Source organism: Triticum aestivum, chromosome 5D (genome assembly GCF_018294505.1).
Source record: "Triticum aestivum cultivar Chinese Spring chromosome 5D, IWGSC CS RefSeq v2.1, whole genome shotgun sequence".
NCBI classification, from domain to species: Eukaryota; Viridiplantae; Streptophyta; class Magnoliopsida; order Poales; family Poaceae; genus Triticum; species Triticum aestivum.
In genome coordinates this window covers 77,330,962-77,339,665 of record NC_057808.1, presented here as the reverse complement: position 1 = coordinate 77,339,665, position 8,704 = coordinate 77,330,962, and the positions used below count along the sequence as shown (strand labels likewise).

Below are 8,704 nucleotides of genomic sequence, written 5' to 3'. Positions count from 1 at the left end.
GGCACGACCTTGCTATGTTTATTTGCAGCTTAAAATGTTGGGTCATAAAGGCACTATCACGGTGCACAGTGATAGGAAGATAGCTCTAGATTGTGAAGAAGGCAATGCCTCCTTTTTACTTTTGGATTTTTTTAATTTGATTTGGCATTATTCAACAATAAAAAAAGAAAAATTTCGAAAAATTCCTTTTTTTAATTTTGTGATAATTATGAGAACCAATCCCACTACTTCTCCTCCCGGGGTTTCCACAATTGAAGAAAAAAGTACAGGTCGTATCGATCAAATTATTGGACCTGTGCTGGATGTCACTTTTCCCCCAGGCAAGTTACCTTATATTTATAACGCTTTGGTAGTCCAGAGTAGAGACACTACCGATAAGCAAATTAATTTGACTTGTGAGGTACAACAATTATTAGGAAATAATCGAGTTAGAGGTGTAGCTATGAGTGCTACAGACGGGTTGATGAGAGGACTGGAAGTGATTGACACAGGAGCTCCTCTCAGTGTTCCGGTCAGTGGTCTACTCTCGGACGAATTTTCAACGTTCTTGGGGAGCCTGTTGACAATTTGGGTCCTGTAGATAGTAGTGCAACGTTCCTATTCATAGATCTGCGCCTGCCTTTATCGAGTTAGATACGAAATTATCCATCTTTGAAACAGGTATTAAGGTCGTCGATCTTTTAGCTCCTTACCGACATGGAGGAAAAATAGGACTATTTGGGGGGGCTGGAGTAGGTAAAACAGTACTGATCATGGAATTAATCAATAACATTGCTAAAGCTCATGGGGGCGTATCCGTATTTGGTGGAGTAGGGGAACGGAGTCGTGAAGGAAATGATCTTTATATGGAAATGAAGGAATCCGGAGTAATTAATGAAAAAAAATATTGAGGAATCAAAGGTAGCTCTAGTCTATGGCCAAATGAATGAACCACCGGGAGCTCGTATGAGAGTTGGTTTAACTGCCCTAACTATGGCGGAATATTTCCGAGATGTTAATAAGCAAGACGTGCTTTTATTTATCGATAATATCTTTCGTTTTGTTCAAGCAGGATCAGAGGTATCTGCTTTATTAGGGAGAATGCCCTTTGCAGTGGGCATGTGCTGAGTCTGTTTGTGCAACAGAGGAGTTGAAGTTTTAAAAGATAATGTTGACCCGGCAGATAGGACAACTTTGAAGAAGCCAACTACAGAGCAGGACCCCTTGTTGAAGTTTAAGTCGGCAGATGATACTAAGCTGTTTGACTTTGTTCCTGGCGATTCATCCAAGCAGTTCAGCATTAGTGCTAATATGAATCCGAAATAGGAAAGCGCGCTCATCGAGTTCATCCGTGAGAATTAGGACATCTTTGCATGGAAACCTTCTGACATGCCAGGTGTACCGAGAGAACTCGCTGAGCATACTCTTAATGTTGATCCAAAATTTAAACCAGTCAAGCAATTCCTTCGACGTTTTAATGAAGAGAGGCGCAAGGCCATTGGTGAAGAAGTGGCCCGGCTCTTGGCGGCTGGGATTATCATTGAAGTTTTTCATCCTGAGTGGTTGGCTAATCCGGTGCTGGTACTTAAGAAGAATGGCACTTGGCGTATGTGTGTGGATTAAACAGACCTTAACAACGCATGTCCGGCTGATCCTTTTGCTCTCCCTCGTATTGATCAGATCATTGATGCTACGGCGGGTTGTGAGCGTGAGTTTTTTGGATGCTTATTCTGGTTATCATCAGATCAAGATGGCAGTTAAGGACCAGGAGAAGACAGCTTTCATCACTCCCTTTGGAGCCTTCTGCTATGTGTCTATGCCTTTTGAGCTCAAGAGTGCCTAGGCGACTTATCAGCGGTGTGTTCAAAGTTGCCTTCATGAACAGATTGGACGCAATGTTCATGCTTATGTGGATGATATTGTCATGAAATCCAGGAAGAAGGAGACCTTGATAGATGATTTGAAAGAAACCTTTGACAACCTCCGGGTCTACAAGATGACGCTTAACACGGCCAAGTGTGTTTTGGTGTGCCAGCAGGCAAGCTCTTTGGTTTTCTGGTTTCTGAAAGGGGTATTGAAGCTAACATAGAAAAGATCAAGGCTATCACTTCCTTGGCTAAGCCGGCATGTATTAATGATGTCCAACGTCTGGTGGGTCGTATTGCGGCCTTAAGACGGTTTATAAACCGGTTGGGGGAAAAGGCTATCCCTCCGTACCAGATGATGAAGAAGACAGATCACTTTGTCTGGAGTGATGCTGCTAATCAGGCGTTTGAGGCATTGAAAAAGCAGTTGGCTGAGCCGCCAATCCTTGCAGCTCCAATTGACAAAGAGCCCTTACTGTTATATGTGGCTGCTAATAGTAGAGTCGTCAGTGTGGCAATTGTTGTGGAAAGGAAGGAATCAGGCAAGGAATATCCGGTTCAGCAGCCGGTTTATTATGTCAATGAGGTGCTTATTGAGTCTAAGCAGAGATACCCACATTGGCAGAAACTGGTTTATGGTGTGTTCATGGCTAGCCGTAAGTTGAAACATTATTTCCTTGGTCATCCCATCACTATGGTTAGTTCTGCCCCTTTAGGGGATATTATTCAAAACAGAGAGCCACAGGTCGGGTAGCCAAGTGGGCCATTGAGCTTGGACCCCATGGCTTGAAGTATATGCCTAGGATAGCTATCAAGTCTCAAGCACTTGTGGATTTCATCAATGATTGGACAGAGTTGCAAATGCCTGAGGAGAAGCCGGATAGCACATATTGGACTATTCACTTTGATGGATCCATGCAATTGGAAGGTTCGGGGGCTGGAGTTATTTTGACTTCCCCACGAGGTGATAAAATTTGTTATGTTTTAAGGTTGATGTTCCCTTGTACTAACAATGCAACTGAGTATGAAGCCGTGCTCCATGGTCTTTGGATGGCTAAAGAGATCAATTTAAGCCGGGTGAGGTGTTTTGGTGACTCAGACTTGGTGGCTCAGCAAGTTTCCGGCACTTGGGATTCAAAGGATCCACTCATGGCGGCTTACCGCCGAGAGGTTGAGGCTATTGCTGGTCATTTCAAGGGTTATCAAGTCGAGCATGGTTATCATAGGAAAAATGAGGCTGCTGATGCTTTAAGCCAGCTAGGGTCTCAGCGTAAGCCGGTACCACCTAATATTTTCCTTGATATTTTGCATAATCCTTCGGTTAAATTGCCTGCGGAGGAAGATCTTGCAATTCCTAACCCAGAGGCACAGTTGGTGGCAGCTCTTCATGTTATTCATGATTCGAAAGTTCCATATTTGGCCTATATGACCCGGGGTGAGTTACCCGAAGATGAAACTTTAGCCAGGCAGATAACCCGGCGGTCTAAGTCAATGACTATTGTCAATGGAGAGTTGCACCGACGCAGTGTGACAGGGGCTTTTCAATGTTGTGTTTCTCCTGAGGAGGGTCGTGAGATTCTAAGAGAGATTCATGAGGGAGATTGTGGTCATCATGCCGGCTCTAAGTCTCTCGTGGCTAAGGCTTTTCTTCATGGGTTCTATTGGCTGACGGCTCATGCAGATGCGGAGGATTTGGTTAGCAAGTGTGATGGTTGTCAGAATTTTCAAGACGAGCTCATGTGCCGGCTCAAGAATTGAGGATGATTCCAATAACTTGGCCATTTGCAGTCTTGGGGCTTGATATGGTTGGGCCTTTTAAGCGATCTAAGGACAAAAAGGCTCACCTCCTGGTGGCTGTTGACAAGTTTACAAAGTGGGTTGAAGCTGAGCCGGTCAGCAAATGTGATGCAGCGATGGTGGTTCAATTCATTAAAAGGGTGATCTTTCATTTTGGATACCCTCATAGTATCATCACTGATAATGGTACTAACCTGTCTAAGGGTGCAATGAAAGAATTCTGTCAACAAGAGCATATCCGCCTTAATGTTTCGTATGTGGCTAACCCCTAGTCCAATGGTCAAGCTGAAAGAGCCAATCAAGAAATATTGAGAGGTATAAAACCCCGGCTTATGGTCCCTTTGCAGAGGATGCCAGGTTGTTGGGTGGAGGAGTTGCCTTCAGTGCTATGGAGTATCAATACTACCCCAACAGATCTACGGGTTACACGCCTTTCTTCATGGTTTACGGAGCAGAGGCGGTTCTCCCTAGTAACATCCGTCACGACTCGCCTCGTGTGGCGGCTTATGTTGAAGCTGATAATGAGAAAGTGTGTCAGGATGCTCTTGACCTTCTGGATGAGGAGCGTGACTTGCGGCGGCTCGTTCAGCGATTTACCAGCAAGATCTGCGTCGCTATCATAGCCGCCGAGTTAAAACCCGGACCTTTCAAGTGTGCGACTTGGTGCTCCGGCTCATCCAGGATCAAACCGACATGCACAAGTTATCCCCACCTTGGGAAGGGCCCTTTGTGGTCAGCAAAAATTTGAACAATGGATCATACTACCTCATCGATGTTCGAGACCACAAGGACTCACGCACGTCGGAGGAGGAGACCGACCGGCCGTGGAATATTGCTCATCTTCGGCCGTATTACACCTGAGCCACCGGCTCTTGTGATGTACATACTTCTACCAATGTATATATTATGATTAGTATAATAAAGCTGGCATCCCTGATAATTCAGGGCCTCTGTCATTTCATTTCTGAGAATCTGAGTCTTTATTGTTACTTCATAAGATCACTTGGGGGCTTCCTGCTTATTGAGCATAGCTATGACTACCCTCTTGATCCGGCTTGTACGCCTTGATTGCAAATTACTTGGGGGCTTCCTGCTCATTAAGCATAGCTATCACTAGCCTACTGATCCGGCTTGTACGCCTTGATCAAAATATTACTTGGGGGCTCCTTGTTAATGAACAAGAGCTTTGTTGTCCCTTGTAATAGGCTTGGACGCCAGGTGTATTCACCAAAAATCCGGGTTATCCTGCCTTTGTATGCTTGCCACTCCGACCAGGTAATCCTGGAATGACTCGCTGTACTCTTGACAGTCAATCTTATAAAGACCCTAAACTTGTCAAAGTTAAAATGACTATTGGTCATGTGAAGCCCGGCTTACAGGTTTGAATTAAGGATTAACTTAGTGGCTGTGCGGCCCTTGAATAGCACTTGATATTGAGGCTTGGCAGCCTTTGAATGCCTTGTTTTCCTGGTTTATATTTGATTTGAACATTTTTTAAGATTCATCTTGTGTACCGTATTGATATATGGTTTAAAACTGGTTCGGGCCATGTTGCCTTGATCCTTATGATTCATATTTGAATCTATCTGGAGTTTTGATAACCCGGCTTGGCTTTGGATGATAAGTCGCCAGTGTGTTTTGATTACATGCTTGGAGTTCTGCGCTCTAAGTCTTTGAGATGTTATCCTTGCTGCATATGGTGTTGTACGCCGGCGGTCTGAATAAATTGAACAGGGCGCTGCGCTCTAAGTCTTTGGGTTGTTACTCTTACTTCATGTGGCATGGTAAGCCGGGAGTATGCACAAATATCGCAGGTATGATATTTATTTTGGTATGATTATATAAGGTTTTGATAAACCCGCCCTAATTATGGACTATACAATCACCAGTGCATTTTATATAGGGCACTGTGACCCGCCCTAGGGTAAACCGCTAGGACACATGTTATCTGCTTATGTGCAGGAAATATGATAACTATGGTCTGCATAATTTTATCATACTATAAAGCATAAGTACTAGATCTTCAACATCAGATAGGCGGTTCAAAAGTGTTATGCAAGTCAACATGCACGATGGCATGTCAGATCATTGTTTTCAACTAGCCTATTACAAGGCATCAGACAGCCCAAAAGAATAAGTGTTTTGATGCACAAAGTATCCCAAGTGGTGGATGATAAGCCGGTCCTTGGATTAATTGTCCTGGTCTTGGCGTGTTGAGGCCTCCGGGTCATCTTGCGTCAGTTCTTCTTCTCCCTCCATCATCTGAAAGTTAAGTGATGACCAATTGATGCTAGTCAAGGCTTGAAATTCAGCTTCGTCATCGATAAGTTCAGACGGATTGATTTTAGGAGAAAAAGTATGCTGACGGATTGGAGGAATAAGATCCACAATTTTATAAGGTGGCGTTGGCATTTTCTGATTGGCTGCTGTATAAGTCACCTGATATCTTGACAGATCTGTTTCTTCGGCGAGTTTACTCGCCAGCGGACGCATCTCTTTCACACATGCGGCAAAGTCCTTCTTATCAAAGGGAGACCCATCCTCTTTTAAACTGGGGCAGCCCGTAGCTAGCTCGGCTGGGTCTAACTCTGCTTGCCATGCCTTCGCCCGGCTTAAAGCCATAATGGCACCGGCTCTCGCGGCCGACTGCTTGATTTCTTCAATTCTTGCGGGTAGGACAGAAAGCTTGCTTAAAATATCACTGAGAAGAGATGGTGCTTGATTTGTTGGGGAGATGGTGGCTATTGTGCGCTGAGCACCCGTATATAATTGCTCCACCAATGTGCAAACCACCTTGAGTTTTATCAGCATCTCTTGACCAAGATTGGTACTCCTAGGGCCTATATAACATAAGATGCGGTTAAAGTCACCGGGCAGCTTACAAAGTGGGTCGTTGAAATTGAGTACACTATTTAGGTATTACTTACCAAAAATAGCAGCAGTCATCTGTGTGATATGATGTTTAAAGCCGGAAAGTTCTTTGGTGACCTCTTGCAAAGGGGCTTCAGCATTTTCAGCTCTCTGTAGCAGGCAGTTTTTTCTTCAGCCCAGGTGGCTTTCTCGGCATTAAACCCGGTTTTTAGCTTTTCTACTTCATCGAAGCTGAATTTGAACTTAGAGTCAGCTTTCCGGGTCTCAGCTTCTTGCAGCTCAAGTTGGTTTTTTAAATCAGCTACTTGAGATTGAAATTGAGAGGAGGCTTCCTGTAAACAAGAGGTTGAATAATTATCAACAGTTATCACTACTACAGGATGGTCCAAATGCGACACTACGATCAGAGACCCTTCGACGGAACTGTGTGCGATGCCACAATCGCAAATAGTGGTGTAAAAACCGTCAAAAAGGTGCAAAATGTTTACGATGACAGATGCATCAAACACAGTTCAGAATTTAGTTGCGTGTGCGATGCAGGGCAAACGGTTCAGCTCAATTAACTATTTGAGATGAGGAGGCACAAAAGAAACAGGCAGCCAGATGAAGGCGTGTGCGACAGCAGACGGTTCATTGGGATGAACTGTGTGTGATTAGGCAACACAATGGAAACGGTTCAACTGAACAAGATGTGTGTGATACGTGGCAAACAGGTCCGTAATCTGAAATGTGTGCGAAGACCAATAATAACACAGACGATTGCTGCTAATAAGCCGTGTGAAATGCTATGTCTACAATAGAAAAACATGTATATATATAACTAGAAAAAACATCCAATTACATAAGTGACTATACAGATCATTCGCACACACCTCAATAAACAATTGCATGCATTCTAAAGTATGAGAAACGATCGTCTAGTCATCTACTTCTTGTGACGCTCCTGCCACTGCTATGTGACTCGATCCCTCGTCTGGGTTAGGAAGAAGACAGTTCCTCATGTCAACGATCTACCTGTACATCTCGTAGCTTGTGTACACGTCCATGGCCGCGTACTTGACATGTTGTTCATCCAGTCTCTTATGCCACACACTGTGCCAGATGTTCTTGTTCTTATTGCTCTCTTGCTTCATCTTCGCGTAGTAGGGGTCGATGATGGCTGAGGCGAGGTCAACCAGGGAGTTCAGGTTGCTTTTGTCGCTGCCCCAGACCTTGTAGTGGTGCTGGATGTTGACAAGATTCGGGCATTTCAAGTCCCAAACCTTGAGCACTTTTAGATCGTTGGTGGTGTCCACCGTAGCGAAACTGTAGTCGGAGCTGTTGATAAACCTGGAGAAATGCTCGCAAGGCCTTGTGGCAAGGTGGAAGTGGTAGACGAGGACATCATGTCGCACGCACAACTGGGCGACGGCAACCTTCTGATCGTGCCCGGCACGACCGATGGTGTACTCGAGGTCGAAGCCGACCACTCGGTACTTGTCCTCGGCAAGCAACTGCTCCATAGTTTGGATGGAGCTCTCCACCGAGACCGGATCGTTCGTGTACACCACCGAGAGGGCCTTCCCCCTCACGTGGGTGTCCACTACATGATGCGTGGTGAACTGCCCGCCGTAGTCGTCGTCGGCCACTGGGAGCGCCATTGGAGCCACGGGGAGCGCCATTGGAACCGCTGGATGTCCTCTATGTATGTGTCCTTGTGGGTGTGCTTATTGTGTCGTGTGAGACGAGAGATGAAGGTAAATGGACGCAGGAATAAAAGGGGGCCGGGCGGCATGGACTCTCGGCGCGTCCGCATGGCAGTTTTTGCAGCGGGTAACTGCATCGTCACATCGCGCCCGGCGCAACCGCTTGCGCACGAACGTGCGTGATCGTGCGCCGGCCCAAAACACTGGCAGCGCGCGTGGAGGGACGAGGGCAGAGCACCCGGAGGGACGCGAGAGCAGAGCGCGCGCGGCGGGACGCGAGCAGAGCACGCCGCGGCCGCCTGAACCGCAAGCAACCGCACGCATAGAGCAGTTGAACACGCAGGAATTGGTCGCCTACAAGCCGGCCGACAGTTGCGTCGCTGCGTAGAGAGTGGCTGTGTGGTACCACCTCCATCTAGTCTATAGTCTCCTTTATATTCCGTGCCATACTTTGCCCTCAAATTTAACCAACAAAATGTTAATGCATGTTTTAAAAATTATATAATT

General features: G+C 45.8%; 1 pseudogene; it reads left to right on the top strand.

The window, feature by feature from the left end:
* The first annotated feature begins 208 nt into the window (after positions 1–208).
* On the top strand, positions 209–1,107 carry LOC123120287 (ATP synthase subunit beta, chloroplastic-like; annotated as a pseudogene).
* Positions 1,108–8,704: the final 7,597 nt, after the last annotated feature.